General features: G+C 38.9%; 1 pseudogene across 1 annotated transcript; it reads right to left on the bottom strand.

Moving 5' to 3' along the window:
* Window positions 1-3,061: 3,061 nt before the first annotated feature.
* On the bottom strand, window positions 3,062-4,152 carry LOC307096194 (actin-related protein 6-like; annotated as a pseudogene). Its single transcript has one exon. The product of its transcript is annotated as an actin-related protein 6-like (transcript).
* Window positions 4,153-26,181: the final 22,029 nt, after the last annotated feature.

The raw sequence follows: 26,181 nt of genomic DNA, 5'->3' as shown, positions 1-26,181 counted from the left end.
TTCAGTGCAGTTGGAACTGGGGTTCAGCCCGGTCCGGAGCTTTTGTCTCCTTCCCGCTAGGGCAATCCAACAGCACAGACAACTGTCCTTCCTCTGCGCACATTCCCGTGCGTGGCTCCGGCGCAACTCCTCTGTGCCTCCGCCCCACAGCCCAGACTCCCCCAGCATGATCCCGGCTTCCCAGGTTTTCGCCCGGAACTGGGGTTCAGTGCAGTCAGAGCTGGGGTTCAGCACAATCTGGAGCTTTTATCTCCTTCCCGCCAGAGAACGCCAGCCAGGCCGTCAGCCACCCCTTCCTCTCCGGTTCCGTCCTCCCCGCACACGCGCCCGTGTCTCCATACCTCAGGCTTTTACGGCTCCTCTGCTTTTTCTTGTGGTTTTCTCTTTCCTTCTAGTTGTGGGCATTTCAGTCAGCCAGCTTTCCTCTGGTTCTGGATGATGTCCGTTTTGACTTTTAGTTCTATTTTTGAAATTGTTGTGCCAGGCTGTAGGTTAGGTGTTTAACCTATGCCGCCATCTTGGTTTCTCCCTGATTTTTTTTTTATTGTAGTTGATTTCTAATTTTATGTCATTGTGATCTGAGAAGATGCTTGATATGATTTCAATCTTCCTGAATTTGAAGAGACTTTGCCTCTGTCCCAATATGTAGTCTATCTTTGAAAATGTCCTGTGTGCACTTGAGAAGAATGTGTATTCTATAGCTTTGGGGTGACATATTCTGAAGATGTCAATTAGTTCCATTGGATCTAGTGAATCGGTTAGGATTGCTGTTTCTTTGTTGATTTTTATGTCTAGAAGATTTATCCAGTGATGTCAATGGGGTATTAAAGTCTCCTACTATAATTGTATTGCTGTTGATATCACCCTTGATATCTTCTAGAAATTTTTTATGTATTTGGGTGCTCCTACATTGGGTACATATATATTTACCAAAGTTATATTGTTGTATATCAATTCCCTTAGTATTATGAAGTGGCCGTCCTTTTCTCTTGTTACTTTGAGTTCTATTTTATCAGATGTAAATATTGCTACCCCAGCTTTATTTTTTTTTCCGTTTGCCTGATAATTTTTTTTCCATCCCTTGACTTTCAGTCTGTGTGAGTCCCTTGTGATGAGGTGGGTGTCTTGTAGATAGCATATACACTGAGTGGCCAGATTATTATGATCTCTGAACGCATAATAATCTAGCCACTCAGTGTGTGTGTGTGTGTGTGTGTGTGTGTGTGTGTGTGTGTATGTGTGTATTAGAGGCCCGATGCATGAATTCGTGCATGGGTGGGGTCCAGCCAGCCTGGCCAGGGGGAGGGGACATGGGTGATTGGCCAGCATGCCTGCTGTTCGAACTCCTGGTTGAGGGGACAATTTGCATATTAGCCTTTTATTATATAGGATATACACTGAATGGCCAGATTATTATGCGTTCAGAGATCATAATAATCTGGCCATTCAGGGTATATGGGTCATGTTTTCTTATCCATTCAGCCATCCTATGTGTTTTGATTGGAGCATTTAACCCATTTACATTTAAGGTTATTATTGATAAGTATTTTTTTGTAGCCATATTTATTCTTTTTTTAAAAATATATTTTATTGATTTTTTACAGAGAGGAAGAGAGAGGGATAGAGAGTCAGAAACATCTATGATAGAGAAACATCGATCAGCTGCCTCCCGCACAACCCCCACTGGGGATGTGCCCACAACCAAGGTACATGCCCTTGACCGGAATCAACCTGGGACCTTTCAGTCCGCAGGCCGACGCTCTATCCACTGAGCCAAACCGGTTTCGGCCATATTTATTCTTTATGCCTGTGTTCCTTCTTCCCTTTCTACTTCTTCTCTTTACAACAGTCCCTTTAGCATTTCCTGCATTGCTGGCTTGGTGATTATAAACTCCTGTAGCCTGTTTTCTCTGTGAAGCTCCTGATTTGCCCTTCAATTTTAAATGATAGCCTTGCTGGGTACATCTTGTTTGGGACTCTGTGCTTTTTTGAGTTTTTTCTTCCCCCAGTCAGGGAAGTTTTCTGTCATTATTTCTTCAAATAGGTTTTCTAATCCTTGCTCCTCCTCTTGTCATTCTGGACCCCTATTGTATGGATGTTGCTTCATTTCAGGTTGTCCCAAAGCTCCCTTAAACTCTCCTCCTGCTTTCTAATTTTTTTCTCCAATTGCTCTTCAGATTGAGTGTTTTCTACCTATCTTCTAACTTGCTTATTCAGTCCTCTGCTCCTTCTACTCTTGAAACCTTCTATTGCATTCTTTATTTCAGCTATATCATTCTTCATTTCCCTTTTATTCTTACATATGTTGGTGAAGTTTTCATCTAGATGGTTATCTTCTTTATGATCATTACTCTGAATTCTTTCTCTGAAATATTGCTTGCTTCTATTTCATTTAGTTCCTTTTCTGTCAATTTCTCCTTTTCTTTCCTTTGCAGATTGTTTCTTTGTCTCCACATTTGTGCTGCCTCTTTCTGGCCAGTGGCTCGTTCTTAATCTCCATTATTGAATGCTTCATTTCTAGGATTTCTGATTGGTTCTTTTTAAAAGTTTTAATATCTTTGCTAAAACATTAATTTTTTTTTGTCTTTACAACTTTAGTATATACAAATAAGGATGACAAATTTAAAGTAAAATATTTGGTTCTAAAAGAGAGAGAAATCATACCAGACTGAAAACACTTTGGCCAATTCCTAGTCACAGTCACACAAAACTACCTCCTAAGGAAAACTGACCAGTGAGACAGTTAAGTCTCTGCTTTCAACTATGAAGAATTAAACCTAAAATGCATTCACTCTTTCATCTTCTAATGAAAGATAACCTACTGTCAGAAACAGCATAAGCATTGTATAGTAACCTAGCTCCTAAATGAAAAAAGGGGCTGAGGTACAGTTCACTTAGTAACCTAGCTGAGAAACCTTTGAAAATTACCCCTAGATCAAAGTATTTACATAAGTTCAAGTCTTTTTCTTAAGATAAAAGGTAGCACAGATCCTTAACCTTTAAAAAGAACATTTAAATTAAACCTTTGTCCAAAACCAGTCAAAACTTTCAGAAATGTTTCTTAAATATCAAATTTCTCTTCACAGATGCTATGTCCATTTTCTTCATAATCTTCTCTTGTTACCACCATATCTTCAAAATCATCATTCTCTGATATCATTTTTTCTCCTTCCCAGGCATAAGTAATAGGGTTTTCAGGCAGCACAACAGAAACATCATAATCTGTTGGAGTGAAACATCGAACTTCTGAGTAAACCCGATCCCTAAATTCTGGGAAAAGGGAATTTCCTCCTGTCAAAACAATGTTACTAAAAAATGAAGCTGCATTTCTTCAGGTAAGTTCTGAATTGAATAGACAATAGCTTGTGGAATTCCCATTTCTTGAATTCCTATATCAGAAGGATTAAAGAGTATTTCTGGAACAGCAAATCTTTCATTGGCCAGATGAAGAATCTGTTCCCAAGATTTATATTTTCCACTTAACACCATCTCTTCCCTTGGCTTACAAAAGCCCCTTTTAATTGTACTAAAGTCAGGCAAAACATAGTCTATCATTACTGTATTTTCTTCTCCTTTCAACTTGGCAATATCCATATCTCTATAAAAATCCTGAGAAACATAGCATACATCTTCTTTCACTTGATTAATGATGTGTGTTTCATCCATAACATGTAACTGCCTGTAAGACATGATCTCCTTTAGATATTGGTTAGGAGTTTTCCTCCCACATTTATCCGAATAATTGCTTCTTTTTTCTTTTTACTTCTACAATAAGGCACTACATGTGTAAAGGAGTACCCACTATCAACAATGATACAGCATAATTCGGAAGGGTTATCTCAGAAATACCTATGTGCACTGAGAGCCCCAGCATTTACTCTTAATACTGCTTGGAACTGGTATTCTTCAAATAGGATCTCATTCATTGATTCTTGAATAGAAGTAAAGTTAAAATATGGTTCTGTGACAATAATATTAGTATCTAAAAAATTAACCTGATACATTCCTTTTCCAAAAAGGTAATCCCAAACTTGTCTTTGAACATCCCAATTCACCAAGTAACCCTTCTGAAAAGGAAGGATATAAAAGAGTCCAGAATGGTCCTTTATTTCTTCTATCTGGTTAGCAGTAAAAGTTTTAAGACATGCTGTTTTTGACCTGAACTGACAGTTAGGAATAACCGAGACATTCTCATGGCTGTAACCAATTTTGACGTTGTAGGCTCCGTTATCCAACACTAACGTCATTTTAGCCCGAAACACAATGCCTTTTCTTTCTCTTTCGAAACATTCACTTTTTTTTTATTGATTTGTTTTCTGAGTGCATTGAATTGCCTGTCTGTGTTTTCTTGTATATCTTAGTATTTTCAGAATTGCAATCTTGAAATCTGTCATTTATATCACACTAGAGGCCTGGTGCATGCACTGGAGGGGAGATCCCTCAGCCCGGCCTGCCCCCTCTCACAGTCCAGGAGCCCTCAGGGGCAGGAGGTGACCCGGCAATCAGGGGAAGGTGACGCCCCCATCACACCTCTGCTGCTGCCACTGCTGGCAGCACAAGCCCTGGCCGGCCCTGGTTATCTGAGCCTTGGGCGGCCCTGGGAAGCTGGGCAGCTGCCATCCAAGGCTTGCCTGCACCTCGGGCGTCGGCTGGGCAGCTGCCATCTTTGGCTTGCCTGTGCCTTGGGCCAGCCCTGGGCAGCCACCATCCAAGGCTTGGTTGTGCCTTCGGCTGGCCCTGGGGAGCTGGGGGCTTAGGGGACTGGGGGACTCCATGGAGCAGCCAGACCCGCCTTGGGATGGGCCCGGATGTGCTGCACGCCTGCTGCCCCAGCAGGGCTGAGGGAATTTGGCGCAGCCATCTTGTGGCTGTGGGTGTGATGGTCAATTAGCATATTCCCTCTTTATTAGATAGGATATTTCCATGTGTTCCAGCTGCTTTCTAGGGATTTTTCATTTTCTTTCTAGTCATCCTTGTTATAGTGGTTATTCATGATATTTGCTGTCCATTTCTAGGCATGTCTGTCTGTTTATATTAATAGCCTTCTATAGAAGCTTTCTTTGAAGAGGTCTTTCTACTATCTTCCAGTGGATGTTGCTGAATCTCAAGATTTTTTTTTTAACCTATTATTAACTCCCGGACTTGATGTTCACTGCTTCCATAAGATAGTACATCAGGTCTGCTTGGCGGTAGGGATCGTTTTGCCCTCACTGTAGTGGTGACCCCTGACCTTCATGGGGTTCCCACCCCAAGTATACCACATGTGGATCAGTCGCAGAGGGAAACAGCAGTTCTACTGCAATAGCTCTTCGTTTACAAATAGCATGCTTCTTGACCTGACTCCAAGGGCAACAGGAGGTAAATTTTGTGAGTCCAAGTGGTGGCAGGACTCTTTGGTTATGTTTCTTTGTATGAAACACCACCACTGAGCCTAACAGTGGAGAGTAGCATTGCAGAATCCTGTACTCGGTCATTGTCTGCTGGCTCAGTCACTGTTTTCTCCACCTGCCCTGCTGAACTTCCCCCTGCAGCTCTCTGTTCCTTCCAGCCACCAAAGGAAACACTTGATACCAGTGGCTTCTTCCCCTCTCCAGGCCTAGCATGAGCTCAAGGCTGCAGGGCTCTTCTGCAGGTCATCCGAGCTTCCCTCCCTTCTCATCTCCCCATCTATTCCCAGTTGTCCATCCTTAGATCAGTGGTTCTCAACCTTTCTAATTCCGTGACCCTTTAATACAGTTCCTCATGTTGTGGTGACCCCTAACCATAAAATTATTTTCATTGCTACTTCATAACTGTAATTTTGCTACTGTTGTAAATTCGTAATGTTATGATTCATGACCCACAGGTTGAGAACCGTTAGCAGGGTCGCCTAAGACCATTGAAAAACACAGATATTTACATTACGATTCATTAACAGTAGCAAAATTACAGTTATGAAGTAGCAACAAAAATAATTTTATGGTTGGGGGTCACCACAACATGAGGAACTGTATTAAAGGGTCACGGCATTAGAAAGGTTGAGAATCACTGCCTTAGATGTTTCAATATCTGGGTCTCTCAGGCATGCCTCTGTAATGAGTAGGGCATACTTTGTTGAGTTATAGTTGGTTAATTTGTTGAAATTTCAGGTGGGAGGCCATGGGGATCTCTCACACTGCTATTCCTCTGAAGTCCTCTTGTTACTATAACTTATAAGATTTGTTACATTGGCAAGTGTTTTAATCTTGCTATCTCAATTTTCATAATTATAAAATGGGAATAATCATAGCACTTAACTCTAGGGGTTTTCTGATAATGAGAATACACAGAACAAAGGTCAGTTAGTTATTATTAATTACCATCTGTGATTTATTTAGTAATAGTGAGCTTAATATATTTGCATGTAAGAAATACAAATTACATTTGGTGGAATTAAAAGAAATTGAGTTGGGGCATACTGAAGAAGAAAATTTTTATTTCTTTTTTTTACTTTATTAATGGTTTAGTAGAAGTTCCACTTTTTGTGAAACATCTTTAAATACTGTATGTCTTATTACAAAGAATAAGGAAAGTATACAGCCAACAATACTTCAGTATCATTAAGATATTCTTTTTGTATTTGCTGCTAATTATAGATTGTAAAGAACTCATAACTTCTGAAACCTCTAAATACCTGTCACGAATATGTTGTTTTTTTACACTATGGCCCCATGATAATTTGATTTTAGATCCCTTAGCTTCCAGTTAAAGCTGGTCTTTAAAACAGCAGCTTCCTGGACAGCAGCCAGATTGAACGAATCAGAATCCAGGAGGTGGGTTTCACCAGGCTCTCTTTGCTTCATAGGTTATTTTTATACAGAGCAAAGTTTGAGAATTTGTAATCTAGTATGACATAGGAAACTGCTATCAATCATTTTGCCTTCTGATTTTCAAAAGAGTGAGAATTTTTCTTCTTCCTTCTTCCTAAGGGTAGACTGTTTAATAGGGCTGATTGATATCTTTTGAGATAAATGGTAATAGTGCACTTGCAATTTATTATACTGTAATTTTTGTTTGAAAGTAATTTCTTTAAAAATATTTATTGAGGTAACAATACCTCTTTCCATGATTTCAGTTACCTGTGCTCAACCATGGAATGAAAATCTTAAGTAGAAAATTACAGAAATAAACAATTCATAAGTTTTAAATTGTGTGCCATTCTGAGTAGTATGATGAAATCTTTAGCTCCATCAAGCTGAGGATGTGAATCATCCCTTTGTCCAGAGCATCCATACTGTATAGATGTTGCCAACCCATTAGTCATTTAGTAGCCATCTCAGTTATCAGATGGACTGTTATAGTATTGCATTGGTGGTGTTCAAGTAACCCTTATTAGTTCAAGAAAAGCCATATAATTTGAATTTGGTTGGTCTCTCTTTTATTGTAAAGCTAATAGCAACACTCCTTTCAGATATCTAAAACCTAGGGTGGATGAAAGCCAAAACAATTATTTCAATAGTTTTAATTTTTACAATTGGAGTGAAAATCCACATATCTTATAGTTCCTTTGACAATAATGTTACTTTTTTTTAAATTTTCACTATCCTTACTCTTGGATTAAAATTGTGTAGCATTTATATATATTTTATAACTACTAAATTATTTTCAGGATGTTTCAGAAACATGTCAAGATGTTTCTCTTTTATTTCTAGTAGATAATTGATTGTACAGTTTCCATAGAGATAAAGTTTAAAATTTATTATAATACCCAGTCATCTGATCAAAGTGCTGTAATAAAACCTAGATATTGCTCTGTTGAAAATTTAACAGTAACATTGCTTATGTCTGCTGTAGAAACTCCCCTCCCCCCAAATTAAAACTATAAAGCAGAAAATTTTAATCTAAAACAAGGAGTGTGAGAACATTGTTCAATAAGTATTATATAAATTATGTATAGTCCGTCTCCATTATTTCCTTCATAGATCATTGGAGATTAACTGTGTGCTTTCCCTTTCAACTGAGTCATCTGTTGATATTTTACTTTTATTTATATGTAGTTTTCTCTATCTATCACCCAGATTATATTCAAATGCAGGGTTCTTTTTTGTGTTTGTGGTTCTGTGAGCCACCTATTCACTCTGGATTCTTATGTGCTCATATCCATTGGGTCAGATAATTGGAAAAGAACTTCACTACCCATCGCAGTGGAAATACAATGGAAAATGAATCCATTGTGATGGAGAGATGATTGCATTGTCACAGCACTAATTTCTTAAGAAATTATATGACAAGGTCAGTGATAAAATAATTATAAATTCTATCACATTAATTTCCAATTTTAGGCTTTAAGACAGTAAAGCTAATTATGTCCAGAATAGTTTATACAGTTTCCTCAATCATTCTAACCCTCTCAATTTACATCTAGCTGTATTTTTATTGTTTATTTTACAAATGTATTCTAGGTCCAGAGTGTGTGATACCAGACTATAAATTTTAGAATAAAATATAAATTTATTTTAGATACTGTATTACATTACAAATACACATAAATTTGCATGCTCACCAATTTTGTAGTTTTAGTATATATATGATTATTTGCCACATGAATATAGCATAATAAATTTCAAAAGCTCTATCAATACTATGAGTCCCCCTTTCCCATACATTCAATGTATATTTTCTGTGTACCTGACTTAATAAAAGTATAATGTTTGATATATTTGTGAGGAACATAAATTATCCTATTTATTTGGATTCTTATTCACATAGCCCCAGAGTATTCTAGAGCTAAGGCACAAAGAAAATATTCATACCATGTCTTTGTGTTATTGATGTTTGTACAGATAAATTATATTTTTATTTCTCACGAGATCATTGACAATTTCTTTTCCATCAATATTGAAAATACATATCTTTGTAATATGTAATCCACATGGATTACATATCCATACATAATATCCATATTTATGTAGTATATATTTTACATATATTTCACCTTATTTTTGAGATAATTAATTACAATTATATTTATTTTTCACAATTAAAAATGTAATCGTCCTTTTATTTTGTAAATGGAAAGGCAATTAAAAATTTTAAAAATACTTTACTAAATTAGTTTAAATATACATTAATAAGGTGCATTGGAATAAGTATTTGGAGTAAAGAATTGCTTGCATAAAAAAATTTAAACCATATAGTATAAAGCACATTTGTTATAGTGTCACACCAATTTTGCCAAAATTAGAGATTGTTATTGCCACAATGAGAAAATTCTTGTGTCCACAGTGACCAGTTGCATTCATAATATAATTATATTCTTGAAGCAGATTCCCTATGTACTAATCTAGCCTTCTTTAATATAGAAGATACATTTTTCAGATACATTTTCATAGTATATTATTTTATATTGGTTAGCATTCATCTGTGTCATCTTGTATATTCTTTGAGTTACCAGTCATTCTCTTTTGTGAGGCAGAATTTGTGTGCGTGCGTGCGTGTGTGTGTGTGTGTGTGTGCACGCACGCACACACAAATTCATATATTTATATGTTCATATTTTATATTAGTTGTTTATGTATGAACTAGAGGCCTAGTGCACAAAATGTATGCACTGGTAGGGTCCCTAGCTGCTGCCACCTGCTGGCCAGGTACTCCCTTCCTTCCCCCTGTCGGCCCTGTCCCCTGGCCAAACTCTCAGATGAACTCCTGGTCGAGGGGACAATTTGCATACTATGCTTTTATTATATAGGATACCAGAGGGAATGACAAGATAGGGCATATTAAGGAAGTTTTATATTTCATGACATAGTTTATTTTTTGATACCACAAATACAATCATATAAACTAAGAATCAAAATAACTGGAAATACTTCTCACTAGGAAACAGGTAGAGAATAACGTGTAAATCACACTGACTAGTGAATTATTTTTTAACAGTCTTACCTCAGAAGTGAAGGGGAAGAAGGTATAGGGGGAATAAATGGTGATTAAAAAATGAAAAATTAAAAAGCTAGAAAGTAAATAAATACACAACTTATATTTCTATTATCCATTCACATGTAAAAAGATTGTTTTGTGTGATCCTGCTAGTTACCTGAAGTTTAATGGTTGATTACATTTCATTGTAGAAAGTTACCTGGGATAAAGTGTTCAAACCTTAATTTCTGTTGGAAACATTCCTGATGAAGGAAAGTGATTCTATGTATAAAGAGAGGTAGAATGAAATGCTGGTATATCCTTCTCTCTCTCTTCTCTGGCACCGCAAAAATCCGGATGTTGGTATGCTTAAAGCCGTCCCAGAGGCTCCTTACACTATCCTCACACTTTTGGATTCTTCCTTCTTTTCTGCCTCTCTGGTTGGGTGTTTTTTGCTTCCTCATATTCCAGATCTTTGGTTTGACTCTTGGGGTATGTTGATCTACAGTTGAGTTTCTGTATATTCTTTATTTCAGACAGTGTATGCATAATTTCTGAATGGTCCTTTTCCATTTTTTTGGCATTCTCATTAAGGTCCTTGAAGGTCTCTTCAAGTTTCTCAGTGGTTTTTAAAAGATTCTTGAGTAACCTTATAAATGTGGTTCTGAACACTGTGTCATCCAGTAGTTTACTTTCCTCCATCTCTCCCATTTGTGACATGCTTCTGTGTCTCCGCATTTTGGCTGCCTCCCTGTGTTGATGGAGTGGCTTTGTGTGGTAGGTGACCTATAGGGGCCAGTAGCTCAGCTTCCCTAATTACCCGAGGTGGTCACTCCTGGTACACCCCTTTGTGGGCTGAGTGGAAAGTCTTGGTGTAGTTAAAAGCCTTGATTGCTGTTGGTACACTGGGAGGAATTGACCTCCAGGCCAATTGGCTGTGAGGACCTGCTGTGTCTATAATGGAAGAACTGATGCACTGGAAACACGCTTATGGTATAGGCCTGTTTCAGAGGGGCTTTGGTGCTCACTGAGTCCGCCTCCCGAATGTGTCACTTATGGATGTGAGGAGTTGAAATCTGGTGTCTCACACTGACCACTAGGTACACTGGCTTCTGTATCTCCAATGGGGTGCAGTTTAGCTACTGTCTGAGGCTACCCTGCAGGAGCTACTGCGAGAACCACAGTCCTCTCCTTCCTGCTTGGAGCTTGGAGGCTTTGGAGCTGTCTGCACTGGGTTGCGAGTTTACTATGTTAAACTGCAATAGAGAAGGCCATTCATATGCAAAAGCCGCTGCTTGGAGCTTGGGTTTGTTTGTAGATTGTGTGGGGCGGAGTCTCAGGGCGTCACTAGGCTAGGGTGTGGCAAACAGCGATGGCTGGCAGTGAACCCTCTCTGCCTCTCCAAACGCATCCCTGAGTCTCGTGCCCCAGCACAGCAAACAATTATTCTTGTGCGCAGCTCTGCAAGCAAGCCACCCTCACTTTCCGACCCAATGGCAGTTGTCTGAAACTGGATTTCAAAGAGATTGGGAGCTTGTCTCTCTTTGGGTTGAAGAAAGCAATGCCCGCCACCAGCCGGGATCCGCCGCCAGCCTGTATCACACGCGCACCCCTGTACCTCAGTTTTTCAGTGCCTGTGCCCTGAATGCTTCCCCTTATTTCTGTCTAGTTGTAGAACTTCCACTCGGCTAGCTTTTCCATGGTTCTGGGTGATAGATGTTTTGTATTTTAGTTGTAGTTTTGAAATTGTGCACGGCAGTAGTTTAGATGTTTACTTACGCTGCCATCTGAGGATAGTGTAAGGAGCCTCTGGGACGGCTTTAAGCATACCAACATCTGGATTTTTGGGGTGCCAGAAGAAGAGAGAGAGCAGGATATTGAAGGCCTATTGGAAGAAATAATGACAGAAAACTTTCTCTACCTGGTGAAAGAAATATATTTACAAGTTCAGGAAGTGCACAGAACCCCAAACAAAAGGAATCCAAAGAGGACCACACCAAGACACATCATAATTAAAATGCCAAGGGCAAAAGACAAAGAGAAAATCTTGAAAGCAGCAAGAAAAAACAGTTAGTTACCTACAAGGGAGTATCCATACGACTGTCAGCTGATTTCACAACAGAAACTATGCAGGCCAGAAGGGAGTGGCAAGCAATATTCAAAGTGATGAATAGCAAGAACCTACAACCAATATTACTCTACCCAGCAAAGCTATCATTCAGAATTGAAGGTCAGATAAAGAGCTTCACAGACAAGAAAAAGCTAAAGGAGTTCATCACCACCAAACCAGGATTACATGAAATGCTGAAGGGTATTCTTTAAGAAGAGGAAGAAGAAGAAAAAGGTAAAGGTAAAAATTATGAACAACAAAAGGACATCAAATACATGCCTACCAACAAGTGAATCTAAAAATCAAGTGAATAAAAAATCTGAAGAACAGAATGGACTGGTGAATATAATAGAATCAGGGACATATAAAGGGAGGTGATGGACAATTCTCAGGGGGAAGGGGGTCTGAGGGGTGCAGGAAGAGATTGGGCAAAAATCTTACACCTATGGATGAAGACAGTGGCGGGGGGTAAGGGTGTGGGGTGGGGTGGGGAATCAGGTGGAGGGGAGCTATGGGGGGGGGGGAAGAGGAACACCTGTAATAATCTGAACAATAAAGATTTGTTATAAAAAAAGAAATGCTGGTATATAGGAGCCATTGTAATATGTTCTCACTATTTTAGTGCCTTGTAAATTTGTCAGGTTGTAAACTAAAGACATTATTAATCAGATGATGGGAATTGATTAAAAGTTACTACTTAACTTTTAAGAGAGTAGATTCTAAAAGTTCTCATCTATAGGGGGAAAAAAGCACTTTTTTTGTAACTAGATGAGATGATGGATGTTAATTTAACTTATTTTGGTAATCATTTCACAATATATGTAAGTTAAGTCATGCTGTATACTTTAAATTTATACAGTGCTATATGTCAATTGTATCTCAATAAAACTGAAAGAATAAAAACAAAAAGTAACTACCTAAAAAAATCCACTTTCTCCTAGATGAGCAAAGATCTATAAGAAATATGCCCAAAAATTTGAAAGGCAAATTAGGAAAATAATCTCTCTCAAACAGCTTTTGAAAATATAATTTTAATATGGTCCTAATTTATTGCTTTATAATTTTTAAATTAAAATAATAATTAATATTATAGATAACTATATGGAAAGATTTCAGGTTTATTTTCACCCATCATTCTCTCTGAAATTCTTTTTTCTCTGTTTAGTGCTACCAAACTCAACAAGCTCATTATTCTTTGGCTAAAGACACTTAAACTTATAAATGTTCATTTCTATTCTCCTGAAACATGCCTTACTATACAGAAGTGGATTTGACCAGTCTCCTCTCAACTTTAATATTTTTCTCTATATTTATGGGACCTGAATATTGATAAAATCAGCTGACCTTTCTCTTGTCTAATCTTCTTAGAGGTATCTGGTAATAATACGATTCCTTCCCCTGCCCTTATTATGTGTGTAACTAAATTGTCTGCACTCTCTGTACATTTCCCTTCTTGTCCTTCTCCTCTCACCCATTTCTTTCTGAAGGAATAAGTCTGGCCACAACTTTAAATATGATTTTATTCTTTAGTATATGCAAAGGCAAACCAACTATTTTCCCCCTAGGGTGTATTTAATTGCAGTTTATTCAGCACATTAAATAGTGTTCAAGAGTCATGTTGTCAATGCCATTTTGTCCTTTCCATAATCACTTAAATCCCTCATGGTGAAAATTAAGACACTTCACTCTGTGATTTGAACTCCCATGGTGTTTTAGGAAAGGTCATTAATCACCAATTAATCACACCCTGCCTTACCTCATCTGAGTGGAAAACCAACTGAGAAGTAAATGGAGAAATAATGTAGATGGAAATTAAAAAGTTAGTTAACCATTTATAAAGATAAATTGGAAAGTGGTTTTGAACTTTGGATACAATGGGCATATTAATATCTTCCATCAAAATTGAGTGTAGTCACACCAAACTGGCCAGTTGTTCACTTCCTGCAGGAAAAAACAACCTACACATAAAGGAGGAGAAGAAAGTTGTTCATCCTGTATTCAAATTATTGGGAAAGAGAGAGAAGTGTCTGCTTATCTACTCAAGTTCCATTCCTTCACCCAAACTCACTTATAAGATATGTCACTGTTCATCCCATGGCAAATCATGAGGGAAGAGGCAAGTAGAAACTGGTATTTTTTTCTCCCATAACTTTCCATTTTTGTGAGTGAATAAGCTCTTCTATATAAACATGGTAACTAGGAAATAAGAAACTCCACCACTCACTTTTCATTTGCTTCCCTTTATTTCTATTATTTTTTCCCCTTGGTACCATAAACCTGCCATGCCTCATTAAATTAAAACTGTCAGGACCCCTTTGGTCTCTCTTTGCCCCTACTCCATTGATCATTTTAATACCTTTGTCATTTAACAATAGAGTGAACCTCTTTGCAGCCAAATACTATGGTCTCTCTCAGAAATGCAAAAATGAACAAAACACAGATTCTGTTGTCAGGAGGTTCAATGGACATTTATCCACCATGTTTTGTTTATGCATTCATTCTATTTAAATTAGTTGGTATTTCCCTACCAGGATATTATTCTCCTTAGATATTTAGACTTTGTTTCACATATCACTTTTATAAGATTACAAATCATTCTCTGTGGGCAGAATGTCCCCAATCCTTGTATTTCTTCTTCCTAAGTAACTTTTGTTACAGGTTTTTTTTTTTTTTTTTTTACTTCTCTGGCTAGTGATTCAGCGACTTTTCTCTGTAGAATGTTCTCTGTGAGAGTGGTTTTACTGTTTAATTATACATTAGATCCATGGCTTTTCTCTTTATTTCCCAGGAGGTCTATAGCTCAAGAACATTGTTCTTTGACTAACTTGTTATCTTTTCTGTGTGTCTGATTTGCAAATTTATGTGTCATCATGGTCTCAATTTACCCAAAGCCAATCATCTTGCTGTGTTTTGTTTGCATGTTGTATGTATACTCTCTTGTCAGGTTTGGTCTGTAATAACAAACAGGTGCTGAGAAGACTGTCATTGGTTCTCCCATGACCTTACATTGGCTTGCAGACCATAACCCTTTACTCTGCTCTTCCTCACTGTTTTTTTCTGATCAATTTGCTTCATTATGGCTTATATCCTCCTCAGTTTAGTAATACTGCTCTTGACAAGAAGGCCAACTTTGTCTGTTATGCCTCTAATCCAATGATCAGATTTGTATTCTGAGCTTACTCAACCTATCAGTAGCATTTACCCTTTGACTAGTTGAAGTTATTTCTGTTCTTGGATTTCATGACTAGCTGTATTAATTTATTATTTCACAGGTTCTATTGCTGGCCCCTCTTCCCCTGATCTCAGACCCTGATGGAACCTTCTCAGCAATTATGCCATGTGACAGTCCTAATATCCTAGGTTGTGAGCTCTGAAATCAGACAGCTTGGTTTCTCATTAAGTGTTGCATAAATGTTAGATATTACCATTATTATTATTTGAACTTCCAGTTGGGTATTCTGTGATGTGATGTAGTAGAGTGCCCAACTTCCATTTTAAGTGAGTTTTCTCAGAATTACACAAAATAATATTCTATGGAAAGAAAGTACAAAAATATAATGCTTAAATCTTGGATAGAGTCTGAAATTGAATGCTAATTACTGAAAGCTCAGATAAAGTATGTATGTTTCAGGAAGTCCCTTTAAGTTTCATTTCTGGATCCTTTTTAAAAATATAAAATGTGTATGTGACCACATTTTTCCTTCAATTTTCATTATGTTGCTACCTGTTCTTGCAGCCATAGCAGAGGAAAATGCAGTTATTTTAAATTAATCGAAATGTCTAGTCTTTTAAATGACCTTATGAAAGTGAAATAAAAACGTGTAAATGAAATACTCCTTCAAAAATATATACAATTTTATAAAAATAATAATAAGTATACAGATGGCATTTCTTAATTATATGAGCAAAGAATATAGTTTCTGGTAGTTTATCTGTCATCCTCTATTTTCTTTGAGTACCTTGTGATTATTATATAATTTCAAATTTGTCTTCAGTGATTCAATTCATTTCTTATATTCTTATTATGTTCTTTTAAATAAATTGTATATGCTTATTATTGAAGCATAAGAAACTACAGAAATTTAGGGAAATTACATGGATAACTATTTCCTTTATACTTTGATATTAATTTCTCCATCGCCGAGATATTTTTATTGAGTTTGCCATAAAATATACTTCTTATAGATTAAAATGTTTTTTTTATTTTATAAATAATTTCTGTAGTTCAATAGTTTAAATTATTTATCACATTTAAGTAAATACTCATGTTTGTGTGGTTTTTTAAATTACTGATTCTACTATATTGATTAAAACTCATTCACTGTTCTTAGAAAATTCACCCAAGTAACAGGCACTCTTGGCCAACAGAGCTCCTGCTGTATGATCTTTTGGTGCTATGATACAGACATTAGGTTGAATAGTAATTATGCAGTGACAATATATGGATGGGACACTTACACTTTAGTTCAATATGATGACTTTGTTGGCACATCCAAATGATTATTACTATTCTTATTTTATGACTATACCTGCTTGATTAAATATTTTGTATATCTATTTTTTAAATATCTATTTTTATTGATTTTAGAGATAAAGGGAGAGGGAGAGAGAGATGTAAACATCAATGATGAGAGAGAATCATTGATTGGCTGCCTCCTGCATGCCCCCTACTAGGGATCAAGCCTGCAACCTGGGCATGGGACCTTGATAGGAATTAAACCTGGACCCTTCAGTCCACAGGCTGATGCTCTATCCATTGAGCCAATCCAGGTAGGGCTGTATATCTATTAAGAGTATGAATATAATACTGAAGTGATGAACATGATTCTAATTAGCAATCATGACTGCTCATGTAGCTCCTGATTTATACATAACTGGGCAGTTTTTTATTTAATCTACATCTTCTTCTCACACTTGCACATACAACTACCTGGCCTGAACTACTGCAGAATCTTCATTAATTTCTCTCTTTGAGTCTCCTTTACTCAATTTACCATTTTAAATGAACATCACTTCCATATTTAAAACATTCAGTGACTACCCTGCTATCCCTAGAAGTCCCAAATCTTCACCATACTTTGCATTGTCCTGCCAATTTTGCTCAGTTCATATCTTGACAAGTTCTTCCCACTCCCTCCACTCCACCCACATAAGTTCTTCCTAAAAACAGGCCATGCTGGCTTCCATCATGGAAAATTCGCACATGTTCTCTGGTACCTAGAAGGCAATTTCTTCCTCTTTATATTGAGCTAGCTCTTATCCTTCAGGTGTATTGGTGTTTGCAGTCAGGATCCTAGGACCTCTGCACTTACAGCCTTCTTCACTTATTCATGGTAACAGTTAGCACAGTAATAATTTTAAAACTACTTATATTGGCAATTACTATTTTGCTGAATGAAAGGAATGAAAATATAAATAATAAAAAATGTTTTCAAAGTATATTTAGATATTGGTTATTAAAACAAAACTATCTACTTCATATTTATGAATTTAGCCACAGCTAGAAAGTTAAATGGTGGTGAATCTATAGGTCGTAGTGGTTCATGAAAATCTTCAGAGAATGGGAGACAACTGACAAAAAATGACAGTGGGAGATGCTTTGAGAAGATAAGCCTGGGCTATTATACATATACTAGAGGCCCAGTGCACAAAATTTGTGCACTCGTGGGGGGTGTCCCTCAGCCCAGCTTGTGCCCTCTTGCAGTCCAGGAGCCCTCTGGGGATGTCCTTAGTGCTGCTGCAGAGGTGGGAGAGGCTCCCACCACCACCGCTGCACTTGCCAGCCATGAGCCCTGCTTCTGTCTGAGTGGCACTCCTGCATTGAGCATCTGCCTCCTGGTGGTCAGTGCGTGTCATGGTGACCAGTCAATCTGCCATTCGGTCGATTTGCATATTAGGGTTTTATTTATAAGATTGTAAGATAGGAGAAAAACAACAGAGGCTAGTAAATATTTACATACTATTTAAACACAATTGAAGTTAAACATATACTTATTCTGAATATCAATTTCATGAATTCAAGTGTCTTTCTAAGTATGTGCTAAAAAGAAGCAGAATTTTCTCCAACATTAAAAGGTTTGTTATAGTAATTCTTAGGCCTATTGAGTTGTAACTTTGAAATTTTAAAATACTTGTTTTAGAAATCAGTATTTATTCTCTTAAAGTTGTCAGCTATGTTTATCATAATGAGATTGATTTTATTCAACAGCCAGATGATAATTCACCTTTAAAACGTAATGTAGAATGTCAATTTATCATGATTTTTGTCAATGGTGATTCTGTCCCTCTTGTTCAGGGGCTTGTATCCAATATATTTGAGTTATAGACAAGGCGGATATATATGGAATAAAAAATATATTCACTGATTCTTACTTGCTTCACCCTCTGTCCCCCAGCTGATAATCACATCTTTGTTTACCAATGGATATTCTCATAGTAATTAGAATTATTACAACCGTAGAGACAGATTCTGAAACTAAAATTAGCTTCTCATTTATGAGCTTCATTTGACACTGTTATTTCCATAAAGGTGTCAATAATTAAACAGAAATACATGCAGATGTCAACTACATAAACTGTTTACATGTCTGGAAGTAGATTAATATATACAATGAAAATGTTAGGCTGAAGGAAAATGGAAAGATCCAGAAGAATGGGAGACAACTGACAAAAGGGAGAAGGAAGAAAATGAAGGAATGTTTGATTTCATTTTTGTGGATGTATTTTTCAGTTTCAAAATATTTTATATATTTAGAGGGAGAGGGAAAGTTAAATTCTAAAAATAGGCTTTTGTGCAATCCATTTTTGGAGAAACAGAAAGATAAAGGTTCTTAATTTACTGTGATCATTTAATGGCCACAGACAGCATGAATGTGGGACTGCTCGTTAAGAACGATAACTGGGTGTTTTCCTTAGTCTTTTCTACATAGTTCCACAGGACATGGCAATCTTCCCCTATTGCTAAGCCACTCTATTACTTTAGGTCTCATGACCAGATCAGTGGAAATATATGGCTTTCTTTGAGTGCAAAATTATTATTTACATCTAAATGCTCTCTCCCTAGAACTTTCCTCCAATTGCAGAAACATTTCTGGTCATTTTGTCCCCCATGTCAAGGGATATGTGACCCTTCCTGGCCTGCTAGGTGGAGAGGAACTCATTGTCACCAGTGCTATTGTATTTTATCTTTCCTGAAAAGTGATAGGATTGGTGGCCGAGAACTTTCCTATTCTCTGAAACAATCAAAATAATTAATTATGTTTTGAAATTATGACTACATTTTAACTTAATATAATAGTAAGTATCTATTAATATGTTCATGAATGTATTTATAATGGCCTTGAATATTTATGACTATTTACATCATACCAGAATAATATTTAGGAAGCAGTAATAAAATCAAGCTTCAAGAAGAGCATAATTTATAAACATCATAGTACCCCATTTTACCTTTTCTTTGATATGCATAGTTTTCTGTGTTTAAGTTTTAGTATTTGTTCATGCTCAGTTTTTTACTGTGTTAATTTAGTGATATGAAATATACCAGCAAAAACTAGCAGGGGATTAGATAATATTGATAAATATGGGCAGAGCTAGTGCCCATATTATACTCAGTCAAGTACATGTGGATTTACAGCTTATTGGTAAACATTTGGAAACCAATATAAGACAGTTTGCATGCATGAGATTCATAATTTTCTATGACTATTGTGTGATGTTCTGATGAATTTTAATAATTCTATTTTATGTATATATTTACATATTAATTGACTTCTGTCATATTTTGTTTCAAAACTATTTGACTTGCTTCATTGGAAGAGATACATAAATAACAATTATGTATTAATTAATTAATTAATTCACAATTATCAAAAACTAGAGGCAAAAAAAAAAAAAAACTAGAGGCTCGGTGCATGAAAATTCATGCACTGGAGGTGGGAGTCCCTCGTCCCGGCCTGCCCTCTCTCACAGTCCAGGAGCCCTCAGGGGTGGGAGGCAACCCAGTGATCAGGGGAAGGGGACGCCCCATCACACCTCTGCTGCTGCTGCTGCCGGCAGCGCAAGCCTCGGCCAACCCTGGTGATCTGAGCCTCGAGAGGCCCTGGGCTGCTGGGCAGCTGCCATCTGAGGCTTGTTTGCACCTCAGGCCGGCCCTGTGCAGCTGAGGGGATTAGGGGACTCTGGAGGCAGGCGCGCAGAGCAGCTGGGCCTGCCTACGGGTGGGCCCAGCAGGGCTGAGGGGACTGGGCGCTGCTATCTTTGAGGGCATGGCAGTCAATTAGCATATTCCCTCCTTATTGGCTGTGGGTTCCACCATCTTTGAGGGTGGGGCAGCAATAAGGATATTCCCTCCTTACTGGCTGTGGGCGCCACCTTTTTTGTGATGGCATGAGGGTCAATTAGCATATTCCCTCTTTATTAGATAGGATAATTACAATAAAATATTACCATAGAGTAATAGAATGTTAAATGGAACTCTTCCTGGTTGGCAAATATGCATACATATTTTCATAGCTTGGTAAAGAAAAATGCACATTACTTCAGAATGTATCCTTTTGATAAATTCTAGGTAATTTTTTATTTAAAATATTTTGAGATACATTGCACTAGATAATGAAAGGTTTAAAGAGAATAAAAAAGGGCAGGGAAAAACTTATTGTGCTTAGCAGATATCTTGCAGAAAGCTTGTAGCCTTGAGCACAGCATAACTCACATAACCAGAAGACACCTGGCATGGGAGGAACCAAGGACAGACCAGACTCTTATGTCAGCAGAGCAGCTTGCAGCCAGCAAAAATTAATAAAAACCTTTCTCTCCCTGCTCTCTTTACTGATGCCTATCTAGGTCTCAGCCCACCTGCACCCAAGTGCCCGGAATAAAATCTCTTTTGATACATTATGGCCTCATGTCATAGGTGTATGACCCAGGCTCACTCCAAACCTTTCATTTGGTGCTGAAACCCGGGAAGGTCTAGTGAGGGGTCTGGTAAGAGCCATTGCAGGCTTCCAGCAACCAGGCACTTGGCACTAGTGATCATCTGGCTCCTGAGCTCCCCTTGTGTCCATGGAAGCTCCCCAGCCAAGCTCCTGCACAGTTGAACTTCTGCTGAACTCACAACACTTACTTGGGCCCCCTAGCCTTCCTCTGGACTGGTCTGGGTTGTGCCTGTGACTGGATAGCGGACCTCTCCTTGCCTTGCCTCCTCTTGCTTCAACACCAAGTATAGATTCTTAGGTAAGTGGCTTTAGTCTGTTTTCATCTGTCCGGACTGTCCTGTCATTTTGGGTTTGGAGACAGGCTCTGGGCTGATACTGTTCAGCTGGCCCACGGAAATCCAGTGCTGGTTGGGAAAAGTCCTCTGGGGGAACCAGGTTCCCTCGCCCACTCTCCTGATGGGGACACCTGTCACGGAGGGAGGGCTCCATCCATTTCTTGTGAACGTTAGGGGGAGATGGGAATGCCTTTCTCGGCCTTAACTTCACGGAAAGCAGACCTTAAGGCACTGCCTATCACCATGGGGAATTCGCAGTCGACCATTCCCTGCACTACACCCCTAGGCTGTCTACTTAAAAGCCTTCAGACCCTAGAATTCACTCAGGACTTCTGGCCTTAGTAAAACAGCACTTTCAATTTCCAAATTCTAACTGACCTTGATAATTCTGCCACAGGCAGGGCAACTGGTCTGAGGTCCCATATAGCTAGGCTTTTTTACACTCAAGGACACATCCTTCTCTCTGTAACAGCTGCTCTCCCTCACAGATTTTTCCTTCTTTACGTTAAAGCCCCCAAAGAATATCAAATCCTCCTCTTCCTTCACCACTTTTGATCTTGCTGACCATCCCCCTGTCCCTCAGCCTATGGCTCCTCAGTTTCAGCAGCCTGAGAGTCCACCACCCTACCCAGCAGATCCCACCGCCACCATCCCATCTCACATCCACTCTGGAGCAGTTTTAGGCTCTCTTCCTCCCCCCACTACGGCACTAGCCTTAAAGAATCCTCTTGGGAGATTGCTGGTGCCAAATCTGGCTTCATGCCCAGGGCCAAGCGAATACCCTCCAACGGCAGGCCCCTGTTCTCCCAGGCGGAGCAGATGCTGTCCCTAACAGGGACCCACAATGGAACTATCAGGAAGGGCAGGCAGGTCCCAGGTCTTAAGACCACACTGTTCTCTGCCTAGAAGAACTGAGAAACACAGCCCACAAAGCAGTTAATTATAAAAAATTAGCAAAGGTCACCCAGAAAAGACATAAAAATCTGGCAGTCTTCCTCTCTTGCCTTACACAGGCCATGAAAAAATATGCCAATCTTAACCCTACAAACCCAAAGGGGACAAACTCCCCCAATGAGACCTTTTAAACATGCCCTGTAAGGTCTTGAATAATAGAGAGGAGACCCAAATCTGAAAACAAAGATGAGATCAAGCCAAGGCTGAAGCCCAGATGAAGGCCTTTCAGCGCCTAGCCACCACTCTAATGAACCCCAAATGAAGTGCTAGTCCTCCAACCAAGAGTAAGTCAGGGGCTAAGCCTCCTCTGTGCCCATACTTCAAATACAACAAGAGAGGACATTGGAACAAGTCCTACCCAAACCTGAGACCCCCGCCTGGGCCCTGCCTAAGGTGTGGGAGGGAAGGCCACTGGAAATCAGACTGTATTCTGGCCCCTCCAAGTCAGACCTCAGCAAGGCTACCCTCTGGATCTGGTTTGGAGCTCCCAGACCTCCTCGAACTGGCCACCGAAGACTGAAGCTGCCCAGTTCCCGACCAGGCCCCACAGACTTACATCACCAGGACAGAGCCTCAGGTAATGATTGTGGTGTCAGGTAAGCCCATCTCCTTTTTACTTGACACTAGGGCCACTTATTCTGCCCTCTCCGAATTCACTGGGACCCTTGTCCCCTCCTCAGTCTCTATTATGGGGGTTGACAAATTAGTCTCACAGTCATTAGCCACCTCACGTCTACTCTGCATCTTACTAAATAACCCCTTATCCACTCTTCTTGTCCGACCGAAAGGGTACAGACATCCCCTCATATAACCCAATAGTCCCAAATGACAGTCACCTACTTCAGTTTCACTCTCAACCCCACAAAATCACACCATTCCTTAGACCTGTGGTCGGCAAACTGCGGCTCTCGAGCCACATGCGGCTCTTTGGCCCCTTGAGTGTGGCTCTTCCACAATATAACACAGCCTGGGCGAGTCTATTTTGAAGAATTGGCATTAGAAGAAGTTTAAGTTTAAAAAATTTGGCTCTCAAAAGAAATTTCAATCGTACTGTTGATATTTGGCTCTGTTGACTAATGAGTTTGCCAATCACTGCCTTAGACTGTAAACGCCTTATCTCCTCCATCACTGTGCCCCTCATCTAAATAAGAAATACCCTCCTTTCTCGGGCTCGCTAGGTACTCTTGCCTCTGAGTTCCCAATTTCAGTCTTCTTAGAAAGCTCCTCTATAATGTAACATGGCAAAGGGACTCCTCACTGAGCCTTTAGATCTCAAGGACAGCATTCTCAGCCCTTTAATGCTCTGAAAACTGCTCTGACCTCAGCGCCTACTCATACACACACACCCCTTCCCAAAGAACAACTTTCTTTACTGCAAAACTACAAATGCTTACTTAACAGTCTGGCTACTAGCAGAACCCGAACTCATTATCACCCAAACTTTAGCATATTATCTCTAAGGAAAAAATGTGGCAGTTTTAAATCCAAGCAGCTGGAGGCCTGGGAACAGACTGCTAGGCCTGCTCCCTCCTCCCTCACCTTTTCTCCAGCCTCATATGCCTATACATAATTTTCCAAAGTTTTTAGCAAATTAAAACTTTAAAACATTATTAAATGATAAACACCTAAATATTTAAACAAGTTTTAAGTTCACCCAATTTTAGCTTTTATTACAGAAAATCTATGAAGTAAATTTAAAACTCTTAATATAATGTCTTATGCTTTGTTAAAGATATATTTCTTAAAAGTGAGAATGTTCATGAATGTCAATCTAAGAAATGCTGGCTGGTTACTTTTTAATCTTCATTGGAAAATTAAGGTTTAAATATTGTAAATGACACAGGCCAGTAAGCCAGAACAAGCAGAACAGAAAAACTGAAATGATAAAATAGCAGTCCGCAGCCATCTAGTAGATCCTATCTTCCCTAAACCAAGGACTCTTAAAAACAATTTAAAAAATAAACCTCATTTTGGTATATTACATTACAACCCTCCAAACTAATGTCTCTTTCCTTCCACCAGACCATTTGTCATAACTCTTATTGTTCTTTTATCCCAATAATACTAAAATGTATAAGACAGTTTGTCTCCACCAGATTACAAGCCCTACTTGTACTACCACCCCTAGATACCATCACAACCTCCTTTTGTGCCCAGGCCTCATCATCCCTGACCCCCAGAGCAAGAACAATAGGCCAGATACAGGTGTATAAACTCACCAGGGCAGAAAGCCCCAGATGCCTAGCAAGGGGTAAAACTGGAGGAAAAACAAACAAACAAACAAAAACCTCCTCTCCAGAATAACCTACCCTCCCACTAGCCTTCCTGGAAAAATAGCCCCTCTCGCATATCAGCCAAATAACTAATAAATTATATACCCAGACTTTCACATTCCTGCAGATTGCTAGTGACAACATTTTCCTACCTGGCACAGACTATCCCATCCAAATAGTGCAACATATTTTGGAACTAATTACAGACCTCTGGTGCCAGGGCGATTTACAGGATTTCTCTCCAGATCACATCTATTTGTTTACCTTCACAGTGCTTCTAAATCTTGCAGATCTCTTATGTCCCTAAAATGGTCCCCTTACTAGCCCTAGACTATCTTTTAGCCAAAGAGGGAGGGGTTTGTTTAATTGCTAACACCTCCTGTTGTTTTTATCTAAACTCTACAGGTCAAATAGAGGAAAGAACATAACGCATTCTACAGAATACTCAATGGCTCAAGGAGATCAGTCAGGACAGCATAGAGCAGTCTATATGGCCCAGTCTACAAGCAGCTCTGCCCAAATTAACCTGGCTTTTACCCCTTACAGGCCCCCTAACATTATTTCTCCTCCTCCTCCTCTTCAGGCCCTGCATTATCAGAATAGTTACCAAATTTATACAAACAAAATTTCAAATCCTAGTTAAGACAGTAGGAGAGTTTGTCCTTACCCAGGTAAAGGCAGCCTACAGGCCTATATCCCAGGAAATAATCTGAATTTACTCCTTAGACATCCAGGACAGCCCCTCCCACACATGAAACAGACAAAGAGAAACGGCAACCTCATCCCCCTTCTTTTCCTTTATATATACCCCTTAAGATGGGAATGAAAGGGTTAAAGAGAATAAAACTAGGCAGAGAAAAACTTATTGTGCTTAGCAGATATCTTTCAGAAAGCTTACAGCCTTAAGCACAGCATAGTTCAGATAACCAGAAGACACCTGGCATGGGAGGAGCCAAGAATAGTCCAGACCCTTATGTCAGCAGAGTGGCTTGCAGCCAGCAAAAATTAATAGAAACCTATCTCTTCCTGCTCTCTTCACTGACGCCTTTCTCGTTCTCAGCCAGGTGGTCGAAATAAAATCTCTTTTGATACATTATGGCCTCATGTCATAGGTGCTCGGCCCCAGCCCACTCCAAACCTTTCAGATAATAATGGTCAATGACCTGAAGTTAAGGTCTTTTTATATAAAATATATTATTTCCATGGCCTTTGGCCATTTTGTATTGATTGTAAATAAAAAGCAAAGACTTATATAACAACTTAAATCAATGAGGACATTTTGATTGGGGACAGAGCTCATATAGCATTAATCAGTCTGATCATTCTAGAACAGGAATCAGCAAACTTTTTTGGTAAAGTGTCAGATTAATCTCTGTGGGTCATATGTTCTTTATCACAACTAATCAACTCTGTCATGATAGCATGAAAGCAGGTATAAACCATTTGTAAGCAGTTGGGCATACCTGTGTTCCAATAATATTTTATTAACAAAGGCAGGTGGTAGGCTGTATTTGACCCATATATTCTGAAACACTAATTATCTTAACAGTCCCTATAGCTTTTTCTTTCAACCACAGTTTACATTCAGTACCATTCCACACCAGTTTCATCTGTACAGCAAAGTGGCTGGAAAACCATGCAGTCTACAGAGTGGTCCCCCACTGACCCAAGCACCCACCTGGCCCATACCCAGTTATCTC

The sequence above is a fragment of the Cnephaeus nilssonii genome (assembly GCF_951640355.1).
Source record: "Cnephaeus nilssonii genome assembly, chromosome: X".
Classification (NCBI taxonomy): Eukaryota; Metazoa; Chordata; class Mammalia; order Chiroptera; family Vespertilionidae; genus Cnephaeus; species Cnephaeus nilssonii.
Note: the sequence above shows the minus strand (reverse complement) of the source record. Positions and strands in the feature narration are given on the sequence as shown.